The sequence below is a fragment of the Mesoplodon mirus genome, assembly GCF_964341445.2.
Source record: "Mesoplodon mirus genome assembly, chromosome: 6".
In the NCBI taxonomy this organism is placed as follows: Eukaryota; Metazoa; Chordata; class Mammalia; order Artiodactyla; family Ziphiidae; genus Mesoplodon; species Mesoplodon mirus.
In genome coordinates, this window is record NC_138982.1 from 27,386,437 (window position 1) to 27,408,070 (window position 21,634).

The window sequence follows — 21,634 nt, forward strand, 5'->3', positions numbered from 1 at the left end:
CTTAAGTGCCAGAACCTAAAAGAAATTAGAATCTAATGATGAGGACATACAAACGTAACAGGGAAGAACAAATCTGACTCCATATTGGATTTGCTTTTTTTACTTTGATCTTTGTATTCTACTGCTTTTGCCACAAGTTAAGAACGTTGCCTAGAGCCTGAAATATACAGGATAGCCCATTCTCAAAGCTGTGATCTTTAAAGCTATAACACCTTTCCATTCACATAGAGATAAAAAGTTGCAGAACAGAGAATAACATTTGTCCTGTTAGAGGTTTACCGGAGCATCATGACCTGACCTACATGGACAGCTGCAAGAACAAAGGATTCTGACACCAAGAAGTTTGCACCAACCAAAAACACCCCTTCCTCTTTTAGTATAAAAGAAGCCTGAATTCTAAGTGGGGCAAGATGGTTCTTTGGGAAAATAGTCCACCACCTTCTTGGTCTGCTGGCTTTCCAAATAAAGTCTCTATTCCTTGCCCCAACAACTTGTCTCTTGATTTCTTGGCCTGTTGTGCAGTGAGTAGAATGACCTTGGACTTAGTAACAGAAAGACCACCTGCAGAATACTCATGAGAAGGGCTATTCTATGAGCATATATGACAAGAGTCCTAGGGTTTCCTCTGACAACTAGAAGTAGATCTGTTACCAATACAAACAGCTATTGATACAGTAAGGAGGACAGTGACTCAATTTTTTCTCAGAACTTCTATAGGTGAAAAATAGAAGAAAGCATTTACTAGTTTCTTGAATCAATGGAAAACCTGTGAACACCAGCTTTAAAATGTTCATTTTGCTTCACAGAAATATTGATTCCAATGCTCTCAATTAATTTTTCACCTCAAGGCAAGCAAAGGTGTTTTTTCTCCCTTAACTAGGCCATTTCTGCTAGCTCAAGATCGATTTTGCCAAAAATCAACTAATTATCACCAACATTTGCCAAGTGTATCAACTCTTCTAAGGAATGTTAGTAGACAAAAATTATAGTCAATGACTATATATTCTTTTTTTGAAGCTGTTATGAATACATCAGCCTTAATTTTTTATTTCTATCAATTAAAATTTAAAATTTCAGCACTTCACATGTGATGAATTTGGTTTTGGCTTTTTTTTTTTTTAGTTCTTTCACATTCTTTGCAATTTCATTTTTTTATACTTTCAGACTTAAAGTAAGATTATTTCACCAAATGTCATATCAAGCATGATTTTGTAATTACTGACAAATTAGTTAACATTTTAAAATCAATTTATTTGCTTTGGAACATCTTTTAGGCAAATTCATGTTTATGGTCATTGTAAATCAAATCTTACTCTAACTTTGGTTGTATTTGAATATGAATTACAAATTTCTGAATATTAAATACATTCACAAAATCATAAGAAAACTGAGTCATCTTATGACCTTTTAAAAAATTACCTTTCAACCAAATAATTCTGTGATAGTGATAGATAATGCCTTTTTGTTCACATATTGTCTATGGCTGCTTTCATGTTACAACAGCAGAGTAGAGTGAGAGACCATAGGCCTGTCAACCTAAGATATTTACTATCTGGCACATTACAGAAAAAAAATTGACAACCCCTGCTTAAGACTGTACTGAAATTTGGAATAAGCAAAAAAATGTACTGGATGTCTCCAATGAAATGCCATGCATTGTCCCCGGTCTCCTCCCCACCCCACCACGGAAAAAGCCAGTTTCACCTCTTCTTGTAAATTCATTTCAACATCTCTTTGTTCCATATCAGTTTGAGATTCTTTGACTTCTCCTTCGAACATTGAAACATCTGCATACTGCCCTTTTTGAGAATAGGTTAAATGAAATCTTTAACACATGTTTATTTTATATCTGTATGAAAGTTACGAATTTTCCTTTTTCAAATGTATCCTTCAACAGAATAAGAAGAACACATCAAAGAATATTATTCGCCCCACCACTTACATCATGTGAGGGGTGAGCACACAAAAGTGATCTGTTTATGCTCTGCCCTTTCAATATATGAATAAAAGACAAGGCCCAGGAAAAGTGCCCTTAAGCAACACAATAATTTGTGAAATGCCAGGTGTTTATACAAGGTTTTCTTTTGGAGAGACTTTTGAAAATGAAACAAAAGGCATATTCAAGTGTAAAGGACATTCATTTCAAGCCAGTAAGGGTGAGTCGCAAAGCTTTTTTTTTTTCTTTTTTTAAGAGGAGCAGTCTGCAAAAAATAAAACCACCTTGAGATAATGCACCCAACTGGGCTGTGTCAATGCAGCAATGTCTCCCAGACAGGCTGCAAAGGTGATTCAGGAGGACAGTTACCTGCCCCAGCAAATTTCCATGCTGATGAATCTAGTTCCTTTAGACACATTTAACGTCTAGAATTGTTATTTACTGTTGTTTTTTAAAGCATATTTAGGAGTACTTTTTATTATTGTCTCACTAAATCCCATTTTCCATGAGATGCTAATCTTGCCAACTGGAGTTTGTGCAACTACTATCAGCAATTGGCAAAATATGAACTTGGAGTTTGAAGCAGAGAGAATGAGCGCGTGTGACTTTGTGTACGTACATCGTATGCAGGGGATTCACGCTCACTCAGAATGCAAACCATGAGAAAACCTCAAAGAATGTCTTGAATAATGGTTATATTTTTGGATAAATGTGGAGAGTAAATATAATTACTTTGACAGAATCACCGGTAATTGGAATGCATGACTTCTAATAAGTCTGAATCAATGTTTTTCATTAGATTTAAATCGCCTTTAAAAAGAAAAAAGGGCAAATAAATTATAGGAGCACAAAAATTCTAACTACCTAAAGTATCAGCTACAGTGATAATGATCCTCTTTTCCTGTCCAAATTAAGATCATGGGAGAGATATGATACACATGAAAATAAAGCCCAACTTAAAATTAAATTCTTTCATACAGAAAAATAACTTGTAAATCTTATATCTGGTAAAGGACTTGTATCCAGACTATACCTCTTATAACTCAATAAATTATAGTAATAATCCAATTTAAAATACGGCAAAAGACTTGAATAGACATTTCACCAAAGAAGACATCAAATAGCTAATAAGTACATGAAAAGGCATTCAGTATCATTTGTCATTAGGAAAATGCACATTAAAACCACACTGAGGCACCACAACACAGCCACTTAATGGCTATAATCAAAACACAGACAGTAATAAGTTTTGGTAAGGATGTGGAGAAACAGGAACTCTCATACATTACTGGTAAAAATGTGCAGTGACGCAAACACTTTAAAAATAGTTTGGCAGTATAAGAAGTTAAACATAAATGTTCAATGACCCAACAATTCTACTCTTATGAATCTACCCAAGAGAAATAAAAACACATGTCTACAAAAGACTTGTACATGAATTTCATAGCATCAATACTCAGCCAAAATCTAGAAACAATTCAAATGACCGTCAACTGGTGAATGGATAAACCAAACGTAGTATATCCAGGCAATGGACAGTAGTCCATTCGGCAATATAAAGGAACAAATTACTGACACATACTACAACATGGATGAACCTCGAAAACATTAAGTGAAAGAAGGCAGATTTAAATGACTACATACTGTATGGTTTCATTTGTATGAAATATCCAGAAAAGGCAAATTTATGGAGACAGAAAGCAAATCAGTTGTTGCCTGGGGGTGATAGAAATGCTCTAAATCTAGACCTTGGTGATGGTGGCAAAACTCTGTACATTAAACAAAAAATCACTTAATTGTACACTCAGAAAAAATTCATGGAATATAAATTAGACTCAATAAAACTGTAAACTACATATTGAAATCTTTTAAATTCTACAGATATTTTATGGCAAACGTTTGACTAGCTTTTCCATTAACCCCCCCAAAACTAAACCATATTTAACAAAGCCTCACACATTTTGGTTAAATATTTTGACCACAAGGCAGATGCTTGTCCAGACCTAGTGGACTTGCATTGAAAAAGAATTCCACAGCATTGTCCATCTCTAGATTTGCATTTTGCCTACCTGTCCTTCAATAATCTAGTGTCTCAATATATACCTTCAAAATTCATTCCCTGGGCAAATGTGTTTGAGGAGCACTGCACACTACATTTGCCTCTTAGTACATCTTAGCTTAATAAAGGTTCTGAGAAGTCCTGCATCAGCAACAATACAGGTGGACTTTATTTAACACCATTTTTCAATGAAATATCATTACTGTCTAGAATGTTATAGAGAATGACATGTCCCTGTATCCCTGAACCAGTTTTATTACATTTCAAAATATTCCATTTTTGCTTTCAGTTATATTGGGCAAAAATATTAGATATACAGTTGAAGCACTTCTGTATCCTAATTCCATCTCTTCTTCTCCAGCTGTATTCACTACCCTAAGCTGGTGTTTATCATTCCCATGCCTATTATTATACTATTGATATTACCATATAGATATGTCTGTTAATAATATATTTTTATATATTTATAAACTTTATATGAGCAATGACACACTTGCCTTTTTTCCCCTCAAGACTGTGTTTTTGAGATTCTTCCATGTTACAAATGGTTCCTCTTCATATGTGTTTAGTTCATTATCTGATTACATCCAGAATTTCTGTGTCAATTTATAGTAAATTTTACTATTATAAATAATGATGCAACAAGCATTCTGGACCTACCTCTTTATGCACTAGTAGTGGGTTATTTTCTAGAACATATTTTGAAAAGTGGCATAGCTCTGTTAAAAAGCAGCCTTATGTTCAAGTGTACTATAACTTGTCCAATTGCTCTTCCAGAGAGCTACTAGAACTCATAGTAATATAAGCATATTTAAAACCTGTTTCAACTCATAGTAATATAAGCATATTTAAAACCTGCTTTTCCAAATTCTTGCCAATACATGTTATATACACATTTTCAAAGTTTACACTAACCATATATATGTAAATTTTAATTTGCATTTTCTTGGTTACTAGTGAGGTTGGGCCATCTTTCCCTTTTTCTTTCTTCTGTTGACTTACCATAAGAGTTTCCTCCTCTCTGACTTGTCTTGACCCGTTTCTTTTTTAGATGAATATAGGAGTTCTTCTAAATTCTGTACATGATCCTTTGTCAGTCACATATGTGGCAAATACCTACTTCTACTCTGTAGCCTGCATTTCAACTATGTTTATGGGAGGTGTTGTCATTGTTGTTGTTCAGTAATTTAAATTTTTACTTTAATTGCATTTGTCAAACTTTTTTATAGTTCATGCTCTTTGTGTATTCTTTTTCAAACATCTTTATTGGAGTATAATTGCTTTACAATGGTGTGTTAGTTTCTGCTGTATAACAAAGTGAATCAGCTATACATATACATACATCCCCATATCGCCTCCCTCTTGCATCTCTCTCCCACCCTCCCTATCCCACCCCTCTAGGTGGTCACAAAGCACCGAGCTGATCTCCCCGACCTATGTGGCTACTGCCCACTAGCTACCTATTTTACATTTGGTAGTGTGTATATGTCCATGCCACTCTCTCACTTCGTCCCAGCTTACCCTTCCCCCTCCACATGCCCTCCAGTCCATTCTCTACATCTGTGTCTTTACTCCTGTCCTGCCCTTAGGTTCATCAGAACCATTTTTTTTTTTTTTAGATTCCACATATATGTGTTAGCACACTGTATTTGTTTTTCTCTTTCTGACTTACTTCACTCTGTATGACAGACTCTAGGTCCATCCACCTCACTACAAATGACTCAATTTCATTTCTTTTTATGGCTGAGTAATATTCCATTGTATATATGTGCCACATCTTCTTTATCCATTCATCTGTCAATGGACACTTAGGTTGCTTCCATGTCCTGGCTATTGTAAATAGTGTTGCAATGAATATTGGGGTGCACGTGTCTTTTTGAATTATGGTTTTCTCAGGGTATATGCCCAGTAGTGGGATTGCTGGGTTGTACAGTAGTTCTAATTTTAGTTTTCTAAGGAACCTCCATACTGTTCTCCATAGTAGCTGTATCAATTTACATTCCCACCAACAGTACAAGAGGGTTCCCTCTTCTCCACACACTCTCCAGCATTTATTGTTTGTAGATTTTTTGATGATGGCCATTCTGACTGGTGTGAGATGATACCTCATTGTAGTTTTGATTTGCATTTCTCTAGTGATTAGTGATGTTGAGCATCCTTTCATGTGTTTGTTGGCCATCTGTACATCTTCTTTGGACAAATGTCTGTTTAGATCATCTGCCCATTTTTGGATTGGGTTGTTTGGTTTTTTTTGATATTGAGCTGCATGAGCTGCTTGTATATTTTTGAGATTAATCCTTTGTCAGTTGTCTCTGTGTATTTTTAAATGCTTCCCTTCCTATGATCAGAAAGGCATCCTCCTACATTTCATGTTTTGTGACTTATGTATCCAAGTCTTTAGTCTGCTTAGAACTTAAGGGTTAGCTCACCCTTTCCCAATTCATTTGTAATGTCAACTCTGCCCTATTTTCTTTTTAGGGTTTGATAATTTTTTATTGAAGTATAGTTAGTTTCCAATGTTGTGTTAGTTTCAGGTGTAGAGCAAAGTGATTCAGATATAGATATAGATGGATAGATTGTCTTTTTCAGATTCTTTTCCCTTATAGATATTACAGAATATTGAGTATAGTTCCCTATGTAAGGTTTTTATACATATCTAGATCTGTTTCATTGTTCTGTACTCTGTACCACTGGTCATTTTTGTTATGCCTGCACATTGCCTGGTTATGCACTTATTGTAATTTAATAAATAATGAATCTTGCCAGCTGGTAGAACTGGTCTCCAAACTTTGTTTTTATTCTTCAACATAATCTTGTGTATTCTTTGTTCTCACAGTATTTACATTCCCCAGGGCTTCCTACATAGACAATGATCTCTAATCTTTTCTAATTTGTGTATCTTGTTTCTCTTTTTATTATTATATTATGTTGGTTAGAACTTCTGATACGATATTTTTAAAAAAAGAGGTAACAGTTGGATTCTTGACTAGCTCCAAATTATTTTTTTAATTATTTATTTATTTTTTGCTGCGTTGGGTCTTCGTTGCTGCACATGGGCTTTCTCTAGCTGTGGGGAGGGGGGGCTACTCTTCATTGTGGTGCGCAGGCTTCTCATTGTGGTGGCTTCTCTTGTGTCGGAGCACGGGCTCTAGAGCGTAGGCTCAGTAGTCGTGGCACACAGGCTTAGTTTTTCTGTGGCATGTGGGATCTTCCCAGACCAGTGATGGAACCTGTGACCCCTGTATTGGCAGGTGGATTCCTGTTTTTTTTTTTTTTTTTTGTGGTACGCAGGCCTCTCACTGCTGTGGCCTCTCCCGTTGCGGAGCACAGGCTCCGGACGCGCAGGCTCAACGGCCATGGCTCACGGGCCCAGCCTTTCTGCGGCATGTGGGATCTTCCTGGACCGGGGCACGAACCCGTGTCCCCTTCATGGGCAGGCGGACTCTCAACCACTGCGTCACCAGTGAAGCCCAGCAGGTGAATTCTTAATCACTGCACCACCAGGGAAGTCCACTCCAAATTTTAATAGGGATATTTCTAAAGCTTCACTACTAAATATATTAAGTGCAAGTTTATTTTGTCCCTGTTACTCAAAAATGGATCATTCATATACAATATCTGATTAATATCACAGATAAGTACAACTTGCAAAACTCCAGAGAAAAAAGTTGTAAACATTTCCCCACTCCATATAAAACCTGAGCAAAAACCTTTAGCAGTAAATTCTCGACAGAAATTCAGTGTTTGGGGCAAAGAATTCGTCAGCCAAATGAACAGTATTTTCTACATTAAGAACATATTCTTTCTCGACAATGTCACTCACATTCATCTCCATGTTCCTAGTTCAAATCTCCTCTGTTTCAGGTCTCCTGATACCACTCACACAATTCCTAACTGGTTCCTTTGCCACTAATATCTCATCTCCTAATCTTTCTAAAGGCCATTGCTAGAGGGAATTTGAGGCTCTGAGTTTACTAGCTCAATATTTTGCAATAGCTCTTTATTGTCTATTCATTAAAGTCCTACCATATTACCTTGTTTCTAAGACCTGAACCATTATGTCCCAATCACCACTGCAGCCTTGCGAAAATTTGCCACACCACGATTTACCTTCAGGAATGCCCTGCTCCAGCAAGATCTGCTGAAGAACCACACTCTCTCTTCCTACCTAACAGATGCTACTTGGAATACACATCCCAGTCTAAATGTTCTCTTTTCAACATCAGCCTCGTTTATCAATTCATAGTCCTTGTTGCTAGTTCTTGGATAACCTTTCCACTCTACACTGTGTTCTAGTCACGCCAATCTTGCCTCTCCCTCCCTATAGAGTGTCTTGAGAGGGAAGATTCATTCCTCGATTTCAGCCACTCTCTCAACAATATGTAGCACAGTGATCTGCATTAGTATTTGTTGAACTGATGTTTGAGGCATTGAGTTAGAGCCTAAAGATTAGGGGATGGACAGTGCACCCATTTTTTATTCCCTATTCCCAGTTAGTTTTTTAAACAGACAAAAAATTAAAATGAACAAGTATTTCTGTGATCCCAAAATATGGTAATGAAAAATCTCTAAGTACAAAATATAATATAAACCTAGAGAATTTAGTTCCAAGAGGCCTCAATTCTAGATCTTATTAACGATCGAATGCAGAATTTCCCCAAAAAGGCCACCTGATTACTATATTTACTTTCCTATGCTATTCAGTGTTACTAGAAGGCATAAATTAAGTTTGATAAATGAACAAAGAATTGAATTGGTAATATACTAAGCAAACATTCCACTGACTTTTATATTAAGAAGGAGGGGGAAAAAAAGCAAAGCCAAGCACCAATTCAGTAGCTATAAGTGTGACAAAAACTGAATTAACTATGTCAGAAAATGGATGGCTTCACATTAACTGCCTTTTAAAATAATATTAAGATTATATTAATTACGAAGCCTTTTCATTTTAATTGTCTATAAACAGAAGAGGGTAAATTAATTTTATGTACTTCAAAGAATTTTTATGCATGAATAATTAGGACTCATCACCTTCAAAAATTACTTTCTTCTGTTCATCAATATGTCAGGACTCTCTCACCATCTCTCTCTTTCCCTCTCTCTCTCTCACTTGCTCTGTCTCTGTACATATATACAAATAATACACGTGTTCTTAAATATGCCTGTGCTTAAATACTCAGGTATGTGACACACATGTATATAGAAGATGATAAATATTGCCCTTAGAGATATTTGCCTATGACTGATAACAAATGGAGGTACAGAATGGGCTTGGCTATCCACCAAGTACTGTAACAGGGAAGAACAAATCTGACTCCATCTTAGATCTGTTCCTTTTACTTTAACCCTTGTGCTTTGTTGCCTGTGCTTAGTCATGCTGGCTCTGCACCTTTTGTAAAAGAATGTTGCCTATAGCCTGAAATATACAGGATAGCCTATCCTCAGGGCCCTGACCTTTAAAAGTCCATTCATATAGAGGGGAAAAGTTGAAGAACAGAGAATAACATTTGCCTTGTTGGAAGTTTACGGAAACATCACGACCTGACTTACATGGACAGCTGCAAGAACAAAGAATTCCCATACCAAGAAGTCTGCAACAACTAACCATGCCTCTCCCTCACCTTGGCTTTAAAAGTGATTTGCTGAAACCCTTCAGGGAGTTTGGGGTTTGGGGGGCATAAGCCACCCATCTCCTTGAGTGTCCCTGCAATAAACCTTTCTCCTCTCCAAACTCCAATGTTTATGTTTGTTTGGCCTCACTGTGCATTGGGCACACTGCCATTCGATAACAGTATCATAAATTAAAAGACAGAACATAACAAGAGAGAATTACAACCCTGTACTAACCAAAACATGTCACAGGTGCATTTTTATGCAGTCCATCTTCATTACTTGTGGATTCCTGATTTGTGAATTTCTTACTCATTAAAATGTATTTGTAACCACAAAATCAATACCTGTGCTTTCAGACCTGCACAGAGTCACCTGTCATGTTCCCACCTGAGGTAGGACAGGGCGATTCTGTCTTCCTGTTTAAGGTCTCATACTGTAAACAAGTGCCCTTTTCATGGTCTGGTTAGTGCCACGTTTTTCTCATGTGTGTGCTCTGTTGGTGATTTTGCTGTTTAAAATGACCCCCCTCCCTGTGTAGTGCTGAAGTGTTGGCTAGTGTCCCTAAGCACGAGAGGGTTGTGACGTGTCTCACAGAGGAAATATATGTGTTAGATGCATTTGTTCAGCCATGAGTTAAAGTGCTGTAGGTCATGAGTTCAAGGCTAATGAATCAACAATACGTATTGAATAAGGTTTTGAAAAACAAAATTATGTACTGATCACTTGACAAAAATGTGGTGACCAGAGGCTCAGTAGAACCTCACCCTGTATTTCCCCTAGGAACACTGTTCAGTATCTGCTAATTCAGTATTCATGGCAACTTTAGAGAACATAACTCCCACACATAATGAGGATCAACTGTGCCTCATGCACACACACACAATCACAGACTCACATACACATACATACATGGAATAGAATAGTCTGAAATAAAGTTACAAAATTAAATAATCAAAAGATAGATAATGTTTTTAAAAATTACTTTTCTTTAGCACGATAACTCTGCCTGCTCAAAATCAGTATATTTCAGTCAAACTAATATTTCTCTGGTAACTTTTAAGATAGAAAACAGTCCTAAAAGAATCTCAGGAAAGAAAAAAAGTCATTGGTCGCCACAGTAAATACATGTTAAATGCTCTAATAACCACAATCTTAGCATTTTCAGATATTTCTAGAACTTTCCATCTCTGCAATATTCTCCCTTAGTCTAGAATATCCTCATCCCCTGTTTGCAGAGCCCCATATTGTTTAGCTGGTTATTTCCAGCAGAGCAAATACTCAATATAGACAATGGCCTCCAGCCTAAACAACTCCTTGAATTTATGTTCTAAAGTTCTGTTAAGATAAATGAGATTGTTTTCATCTGTAATTATGCAAAATTTTCTCTGTTAATTAGCAGGATAATGGAGAAAATGTGGTCCTTAAAATTTATCATAATTTAGATCATTTATCAAAATTAAGTCATTTAATTGTCATTAATTAGATTTATCATAATTAAATCTTCAACGTATCACAAGATAATTTTGTCATCATTAATATTATAGCTGGTACCATGCTAGAAACAATATAAAACAATTTACAGAGACAGTACTCATCCACAGAAAATGGTTAGATTTTAAAGTTATTATCAGGCATTTTTTTACTGTAGTTCCTTTATAGCTATCTATCTCTCGATACACATGTACGTGCTTTTATATACAGGACAGCTATTTATAAACAGCAGTCATTATTTCTATAGAAGTGGTATAATGTGATTAAGGTCACAGAGTTTGTGGTCAGCCAAGGCGGTGTTCAAATTCCAGCCCTACTATTTAACAAGTCACTTAAATTCCTTAAACTTTAATTTCCTCCTTAGTAAAAATCTCTTGATTCTAAATTTTTTTAAAAAAAACTTTGAAAATGGGAAGCTTTTTGAAAGCTTAGCACAAATTCTCTTATTTGCAAACCTCACCTGAACTGATGTGAGGTTACTTATATTCTTAATGTTTCCCATATTGTGTGAATAACAATATGTTTTGCTGCAGAAACATTAATATGTTTGGGAGAGATAAATTAGAGTTTGGGATTAACATATACACACTACTATATAAAAGAGATATAAAACAAGGACCTACTGTATAGCACAAGGAACTATACTCAATAATAACCTATAATGGAAAAGAATCTGAAAAAGAATTGTATAACTGAATCACTTTGCTGTAGCTTTGAAACTAACACAACATTGTAAATTAACTATTTCTCAGTAAAAAAAAAATATATTAATATGTTTCATTACAGGGTGCCACCCCAGACTCCAATAGGGCATTAGGTAACATCTAGTACCTGCATCATATTATCTTAACTAACGTCTGAAAAATTCTTAATTCCAAGACCCATCTATCCCCGAGGGTTTTGGATAAGGGGTTGTGGAAGAGTAGTACTCAACTTGAAATTGCTGGGACGAATACATGACAATATATGAAAAGTACGTATGTGTACTTTATGTATACGTGACCACATAATATTAGACCACATCACTCTAGCCCATATTACCTTTGGCCCAACAAAAGGAGGAAAAAAGAAAACATGGAAATTCATTGTGTTCATTAAACTATCTCAAGTCGGCCTTCAACCCACCTGTATCATAGTGACTCCCTGCCTGCCCAGGTCCAGGTCTGTCCTCTTCCTTTCCCTGGCCACCTGCCTGCCCCATCACACCTGCTTGACTTCCTCTCTCAAATACAGTCTGTCTTTTCCTTCAAGTTCTATTGCTCCCTCAGTCATCAAGATCCTTTTCGACTCACTCAGTGCCTCCCATATCTCTAATTACCCTTGCATATAGAAGAATAACCCACATCCTACTCCTCCCCAAGACACCCTCATACACATACACGCACAAAAAAACCCACACGATCCAAAGGGACCCATCAGGAAGACTGCTTTCCATCCAGGTCTATAGAAGACAATAAAATATATGAAGAGCTGGCTTCCATTCGTGTCTATCTACAATGTTTTCTCCCAGTACAGTCAAAGTGATAATACCACTCTGTTCCCCAAAACCTTACACTGGCTTCCTGTTTCCATTTGAACACAATCCAAACTCCTTTCCTCCATGGCCCTATATGGCCCTGCATGATTCAGCCTGTTGTTATCACTCACAACTTGCTTCATATCACTCTCCCCCTCATGAACTATCTGCCTTGGACATTCTTTCCCTACCCCTAATCTTTCCATTGCTGGTTTATTCTCATTACTTAAGTATTAGCTTAAACGTCACTTTGAAAGAGCCTTTTTATGATCATCCTATCTAAAGAAACAACCTCTTTTCCCCTTGTTTACTCTTCTTCTCCCTTATATTTTCTTAATATTGTGTATGTCTCTCTTAACTCATGTTGTGTGTTTAGGGTTTCCTCCCACCCTCACCATCAGAATAGAAGACTCATGAAGGAAGGGGCTTTTCCTGAATCTTTCACACCTATATCCCTAGTACCTGGAACTGTGTCTGGCATATAGTAAGTGCTCAGTAAACAGTTATTGAATGGATCATTGCTCTGACTTGGCAACAAGTTAATAAATATCTGAATTTACAAAAATAAAAGCACCACTCTAAAAAAGCTTACAGTGTCTCAGACAAGAAAAGTTATATATATTACAAAGTAGTGCAGAATGATGTAGAAGGAAGTACTATGTGTACTGGGGAAAAAGGGGAGAGAGTCCTGTAAGCTAAAGCAGTCAGGGAAGGTACCTTTCAAGAACAGTGCTTTGTCCACGTTTGTATGCCCACCCCCAACTGGAATGTTACTGGATGAAGTTCTGCAAGCTCCTAGGAAGAAAAGTCACTCTACGGCCAGGATGTGACTACCCACAAAGACAACAATAGTTTCATGACATGTGGAATACAGATATTTAACTTAGTGTCAATTATTTATTACTTTTGGATATTGGAACCTTAACCCAAATCCCAAAACACTGATTCAGTAAGGTAATTTTAACTTGCCAAAATGAAAATTAAAAAATGATTCTTATTCTCCTCCATTGTGTTCACCTTCAGGGATGGCTACTAAAGGCCATTTCTGCTTCAGAGGGCAAAAAAGAAGAGTCTAACCTAAGAGAACAGTGGTGCCCAATGGAACATGCAAAACATCCAGTATAAGGCTTAAAACTCAACCAGTAATCAAGGGTGTTAGTATCTAAATGAAAAAGAATTCATAGAATATTCTTAGAGAACAATTTCTACCAAGGTACCAAGGTAGACATGGCCTCTCATGAGAAATCTGGAAGACTCAGAATCATGTTTTAAACCTTAATAGGTCTTCTGTTTTTTATTGAGTCTTCATTATGTTTTCATTTTTCTGCTTTTGCTTAACCTCAACTTTACATTATCTATAATGTATTTTCTTAGAAAATACTTAAAAGTTATCATTTTAGTCACTGTTGTCCAAGCAAATCTCACAACTTCTAAGATATTTACTATTTTAAACTTAAACACCAATTTCCATGGAATAAGAGTCTGGGTAGAAATGACATTTCCCGTGGAATAAAAGTCTACATAGAAAAGACACGTTAGAGTCTCAAAGTCAAATATTCTCTCAATTTCACTTATTCACCTACAGAACGAACATGACACTGGATAAAAAGCATGGGTTCTAACCAGCTATGTGACCCTGGACAAGTCATGTTGCCTTTCTAAGCTTCATTTTCCTTATCTTCAAATAAGAAGCTGAAACAGGATAATTCTTCAGGTCTCTTTTAGTGATTTACCAGAGAAGGCCTTCTGAATCTACTTGACAGTAAAAACAGAGTGAAATATTAGAGAACAAGAGGTAAACAAATATTTCACCCCCAACTCAGCAGCACATATTTTCTGAGAAAATCCTAATAATAGGAAACAAGTCCAGAGGAAGTACTGACATCATGATTTGAATTTTTATCATTTTAGGTAGCATTATTTGTAAACAAGCTAATGTAGCTAAATTGATCCTAAACTCCCACACAGCTGCTGAAAGTATATTAGTTGAGGAAATTGTCTAAGGTGAAGTCTGTACTGTATGAGAACTTGTACTTGAATTCAAATGTAAATATAAATAGCTCACAGGGGTTTTTTTCCCCTCTGAAATGTCAGAGAGCATATTAGGAGAACCAATTTACAATCAGCCTTTACATTTAATTGGATAAACATATGATCCACAGAAAAATCAAGACAATAAACCAACTTTAATATTAGAAGTGATCAAAGGTGATAATACAGTATTTCCAGAAGAAACATACTAGAAAGTGTGGAAGAATTTGTCTTTATGTTCTCATGGAGTTTACAGAAAATATTATTATAAAGTGGCATCTCAACTATTTAGAGTCACTTGAAGTATTCATTGCCAATATAAAATAAAAGAATGAGTACAGAAAAAAAGTGTGTGATAAAATAACAAAACAGTTATTCTGCATGTGTTTCAAATCATGAACTTCTTCAAGTTCATATATTTTTAGCTAAATGTGAAGAGAGTATTTCTAAATTACTATATTTAGAACAAGCTAATCCATTATAAAATGAATGGACTCTGAAAGTATTTATCCCAGTGTGGGGATGTCCTTTAAAATTCATGGCACTTCATCTGGGGTAAGGAGGCCAGATTCACCATCAGAAAAAAAGAAGGAGAAGGAGAAGAAGAAGGAGAAGAGAAGAAGAAAGCTCATTCTCATGAATAAGCTGGTCAAAGACTCTCTAAAATAAAACATAAAATGATTGGTGTCTAATTCAAAGGGGTACATTAGCATATTACTTTCTTTTGCAATTCTTTTCACTAACAGAAACAAAACAATTATAGACTCAAAATTTTCTTTTCTTAAAGAAAACAGGCATAAAATTTTAACTATATAGAAGTCAAAATAATTCAAATGTTATATGTTTCTCCATTATAACAGTCTCCAGACTTTATTATTGGAAATAACACTCATATTCATCACCTAGGCTGGATATCACTTCCTTGAGGATAGTGAATATTTTTATTAATTACATTCTAAAACATGTAGTAGATATCAGGCAGATTGAATAAGGAACATGCTTTAAGACACAATGGGAAAATCAACTCATGAAAACATGAAAATTCAGTTTTGATTTAGTTCTGAAGGTTGAGAACATAAAAAAAAAAAATCAATATTCCTCAAAAAAGTGAAGGAGATCCCAATTAGGGCTTTTCAAGTATATCCTTGACTATTGACTGGCTTGCCTGACCTCACTCAAGGTATTTTTCCATTTCCCTAAAAGTAGAGGGGGGTCCTGAGATTTATGAACTTGCCAGGAGAACTGCAGAAACTTAATTCTTAATGTCTATAGAATCCTTTGGAGGCGTTTTTAATATGATTTTTGAGGAAATCATCATATTTTTTGTTTAAAAAGTTACTCTGGGGCTTCTCTGGTGGCGCAGTGGTTGAGAGTCCGCCTGCCGAAGCAGGGGAAACGGGTTCGTGCCCCGGTCCAGGAGGATCTCACATGCCGCGGAGCGGCTGGGCCCGTGAGCCATGGATGCTGAGCCTGCGTGTCCGGAGCCTGTGCTCCGCAACGGGAGAGGCCACAACAGTGAGAGGCCCACGTACCGCAAAAAAAAAAAAAAAAAAAAAAGTTACTCTGTTCAACTGTATTTGAAAATATACAGAAAAAACTCTTTAAAGTACCGTTGCCTTCTAAAGCCTAGTACCAAGGTCAGAGGTAAAGATGTCAAACACCACTGAGCTGAGGGAAGAAACCATGTCATGCAGAGATGCAGCCTGGAGGGGAGGCCACGGAAGAGGAAGGAGGAAACATTACCTGCCTCACGGTATCTACCCTTCATCTTTTCCTTTCTCTGTTTTTTTAGGCATAGAAGAGAGAAGAGAGAGAATGAGATGATGTGAGGGTGGTGGTAGGGATACTGAGGGGAAGGAATCACAGTGGTGATGGGAGGGGAAAAAGGAATGTGAGTCTAACACACAGGTGCTAGATACTAGCGCAGATAAAGCAGAAACTAACACATCACTGTAAAGCAATTATACTCCAATAAAGATGTTTAAAAAAAAAAAATCAATAACATTGCCTGTGGGAACCTTGGGATGTCAAACCTCATAAATAGTTGCTGAGAATTTGTGCACACTTAAGTCCTGGGGAAGCAAAGAGAATTATTTTCTTTGGGGATGAATTGCAATATATAGAATATGCAGTGGTCAAGAGAATCATAGTCATATATATAATTCCTTCCTTCTTAGGTGAATTTATTTAAATATTGGTCTAAATGTTCTATCCTTTTCTCATGAATTATCCACTGTGAATAGCTCAGATTAATGACTCAGTGTGTCCTTCTGCCATGATGCCTACGTCCACACAGTTTGTGCCTTTCTCCCCTGCTCCCTCTTCCCTAAATGCTTTATCTCTATGAGCTTCATCTGCGCACGAACACAGCAAAGTTACCTGTGAGCTATTCTTCTAGATTTCAAAACCCATTTCAGCTTCTCACTTTATAGAGGCCACCAAAAGCCTTCCTCACTCTGGGTTAATGAGATATTTCTCATTTTTCTGTGTAAACTTGGCTATGGAGGCACTTCCTTGCCCACTTCAAAAAGTGTCACAGATACGAATTTGAAAGTATACACGAAATCATTTAAGTGAATTTAGTGATCAGAGGAGATCTGTCATTCATGGCATCTTACTCCTGATAGGCTCATTTATTTATAGATTCAAGCTACTGAATATCTATGTGAAAACTGAAGAAGAAATGAAGGAAAGCCATGTATCTTTGCCATTTGCATCCACCCTCAACAAATGACAACTTGAAAAATATGTTGCTAGGATGGATCATTCATTTTTCCCTGAATCTTAGTTTCTACCCCTCTGGTCACTGAAAAATAAGCAATCTTATAAATTTGAAAGAATAAGAGCAAAAAATATGAGCTGCATCCTCCAAAGGACCTAATTTAACCTAGAAAACTCTAAGCCAGTGAAAAAGTCTCTCAGAAAACAAAAACAAAAACAAGTTTTCTTAAAACTTATGTTTATTTATATGACGAATTGTTCCAAAAAACAAATTATTCATGTGGCTCACAGAAATATATATAATTTATAAAAACAAATAAATGAGGACATTAGAACAAGTAAGACCAATAAAGAGGCTATGTGGCTGGGAATAGTATCTTTCCTTAAAATCCATGCCAGAGGGACTCATACTCTTGCTAAAACACGTTGAACATTCAGCTTTGAGCATTCTTAAGCAAGTTCACGGAAAAAACACAAGCCATTTCACATTTCCAAAATCTCTTCCCCATCTAACTCTCTGGTATTGGAAAATGTTGTAAATTCTTTAAGCCTGAGAAACGATTACATTATATAAGATACTATACTTTGGGAGCAATTAACATTTAATTGAAGTGATACTAAATTATAAATTGTGTGTGCGTGCACGCGCGTGTGTGTGTGTGTGTGTATCTATAGGAGTGTACATGTGAGATAGAGTTTGGGGAACTGTTAAAGAAGGGAAACAAAGAAATAGGAGGTTACGAACACAGCAGATGCACCTTACCTAGACCCAAAAGCTTTCTCATGCTTCTTTGTGATTCCACCCTTCTCCATCCCCTCCCACTCCTATGCAAACAGTGACTGGCCAGAAGCATTTTAAAATTCAAGTTAGTGTAACATTGTTCTATAGATAACTCTAGGCTTGTGGCACTCAAGTTATCTCCAGCATCAACAGCTATGACCCCTCACATAACAAGAAACCATTTTGGGTATTTATTCTAACAAGGGAAGTAAATTCCTGGACAATCCACTAACTACTGTTTATAAAACACTGCCACTCTGTAACTTTCTGAATTGAGTTTCCCAAATGGTGTGTTCTTAAAAAGCACAAAAGTGGTTTATATCTCAAAGTGAAGTCAACCATAACCATTAAGATCTTAATCCTAATAAACTGAATGCCTTACAATTTAGCTCCAATTTTTTGTCTTTTTGGTATGCAGGCCTCTCACTGTTGTGGTCTCTCCCGTTGCGGAGCACAGGCTCCGGACGTGCAGGCTCAGTGTCCATGGCTCATGGGCCCAGCCGCTCCGTGGCATGTGGGATCTTCCCGGACAGGGGCACGAACCCGTGTCCCCTGCATGGGCAGGCGGACTCTCAACCACTGCGCCACCAGGGAAGCCCCAATTTTTTGTCTTTTTAATTAAACCCAGACTGCTTAGTCAAAACAAAATGTGTAAATTCCAGCTTCACTACCTGTAAAGTGTGTGACTTTTGGCAATTTATTCAGCCTTCCTGGGTTTCAATTTCCCTATCCATGAAGTAGGAATAAAAACATCTCCCTTGCACTATTGCAGAGATTAAATAAACTAATATAGGTGAAAATGCCAAACATAGCATTGGGTTCATGGTTACTCACTAAATGTCAATTCTCCTCCCTTTTTCTTCTTTCAAAGGAAAATCAGAGTAAAGTTGAAGGAAGAACACGGGTTTTGCAATTGAAGGATGAGAATAAGAGTCCGTCCCTTTCATGTACCAGTTTGAGACAAAATATTGAGGCTCTCTAGGGTCCTCTGCGTCCTCTTCTCTAAAATAGGGACAATAGCCCGTCAGGATGGCTCCGGCAAAGAAGCGCGGTGAGAAGAAGAGGGCCGGTCCGCCATCAAGGAGGTGGTGACCAGAGAATACACTATCAACATTCACAAGCACATCCCTGGAGTGCCTTTCAAGAAGCATGCCCCTCGGGTGCTCAGAGAAATCCAGAAGTTTGCCATGAAGGAAATGGGAACTCCAGATGTACGCGTTGACACCCGGCTAACAAAGCTGCTGCGCCAAAGGAATAAGGAATGTCCCATACCATATCCATGTGCGGTTGTCCAGAAAACGTAATGAAGATGAAGATTCACCAAACAAGCTCTATACGCTGGTTACCTATGTACCTGCCACCACTTTCAAAAATCTACAGACAGTTAATGTGGATGAGAACTAACTGCTGATTGTTCAGTAAAGTTATAGAACGGCAAAAAATAAATAATAAATAAATGACAATAAAAATATTTAGGAATAATCACAGGCCAATAGCGACCCAAGTCACTTCCATTCAAGGTATCTGGTATAACAAAATTAAAGAGATAGCAAACAGTGTTATATAAACACATGAAAATTTATTTTAATATTTATATTAACAATTACAAATGGGGGATAAAATTTCCCCAACTTCATCAATCTACCTCAGAAGATAGTATCAAAAGTAAATTGTATAAAAAGTCTAACTTAAAGAAATTTGTACTTGGAGACCTAAGGAGGTCAAAAAGCAGTATTTCAAACAGCTGTGAATATCTTGTTATGAGGTGGGCATATCATAGGATGACTTGGGGATTCCTTTGAAAGTGAAAATAGGTATCAAAGAATAAAATTATATAATTATTAAAGTATTTACTTTTTTTATTTTTGACTAGTTCTACTATATCAGTGAACCTATAACCTTTCTTTCTTCCAAAACTATTTTGAAACATAGTATTATTTCTATGAGATAGTATCTATATATTACCAGAAAATAAAATAAGCACCTAAGCACAATGATTTTTCATTATATTTTCACATATTGGTCATGTACTTAGCCATATTTGTCTATTACACCAAGTTGCTGGTATTATTCTAAACAATATTTCTTTTGTATCTATATATTATTTAAATTTTTTTCCATAAAACTGCCTGTAATTTTCCTTAATGATGCATTTTATGGTAAATAAATTTGAAATTGTGGGCATCTTCAATTAACTCTTTGCTATAGACCATGAAAAGTTTTCATTGAAAAGATACTCTGTAGTTACTGAAATACCTTGTAGACACATGACAAATTCTGCTACACAGAGGATATTCTCAATTCTATTTGTCCCCCAAATTTTGCTACATTGACAATATCTCAATTCTATATGTTGAAAAGTGTAAATATTTCAGTTCAAATACCTCATTGGTCCTCTCATGTTTCTTTATTCGGAGTAATTACCTTCAAAAATTTCTATAATATAAAAAATTTATCATAAAAGGTATCTCTATAATTCTTTTCAGTGTTTTGTCAAATGTAGGTGCTGCAAAATCACAGATCTTGGGCTTCCCTGGTGGCGCAGTGGTTGAGAGTCCGCCTGCCGATGCAGGGGACACGGGTTCGTGCCCCTATCTCGGAGGATCCCACATGCCGCGCAGCGGCTGGGCCCGCGAGCCATGGCCGCGGAGCCTGTGTGTCCGGAGCCTGTGCTCCGCAACGGGAGAGGCCACAGCAGTGAGAGGCCCGCGTACAGCAAAAAAAAAAAAAAAAAAAAAAAAAAAAAAAATCACAGATCTTTTCAACTGCATTCAGTGTCAGTACTGATAAATGTATCCAATTAAATACAGAAGCTTCATCAAAAAAGTCTTCCAAGTTGAAATATTGCAAAGGAAAATTCTTAAATCTAGCACTTAGTTTGAGCTCTTATTGTTTAATTTTTCCCCTTACTTGTCTAGTGATACATTTCAATGTATTCTTTTTTTTTTTTTTTTTTTTTTTTTTTTACACAATTTTTTTTTATTAGTTTCTGCTTTATAACAAAGTGAATCAGTCATACACATACATCTGTTCCCACATCCCTTCCCTCATGCATCTCCCTCCCTCCCACCCTCCCCATCCCACCCCTCCAGGCGGTCACAAAGCACCGAGCTGATCTCCCTGTGCCATGCGGCCGCTTCCCACCATCTATCTACCCCACGTTTGGTAGTGTATATATGTCCATGCCTCTCTTTCGCTTTGTCACAGCTTACCCTTCCCCCTCCCCATATCCTCAAGTCCATTCTCAAGTAGGTCTGTGTCTTTATTCCCGTTTTACCCCTAGGTTCTTCATGACATTTTTTTTTTTAAATTCCGTATATGTGTGTTAGCATACGGTATTTGTCTTTCTCTTTCTGACTTACTTCACTCTGTATGACAGACTCTAGGTCTATCCACCTCATTACAAATAGCTCAGTTTCGTTTCTTTTTATGGCTGAGTAATATTCCATTGTATATATGTGCCACATCTTCTTTATCCATTCATCC

General features: G+C 36.8%; 1 protein-coding gene and 1 pseudogene across 2 annotated transcripts in view; one reads left to right on the forward strand and one right to left on the reverse strand.

Moving 5' to 3' along the window:
* Nucleotides 1-21,634, reverse strand: part of KCNH8 (potassium voltage-gated channel subfamily H member 8) — a gene marked incomplete at both ends in the record, with an annotated part of 347,867 nt that overhangs the window by 305,038 nt on the left and 21,195 nt on the right. The gene's annotated exons all lie outside the window — the stretch shown is intronic.
* On the forward strand, nucleotides 19,178-19,578 carry LOC309806473 (large ribosomal subunit protein eL31-like; annotated as a pseudogene). Its single transcript has one exon. The product of its transcript is annotated as a large ribosomal subunit protein eL31-like (transcript).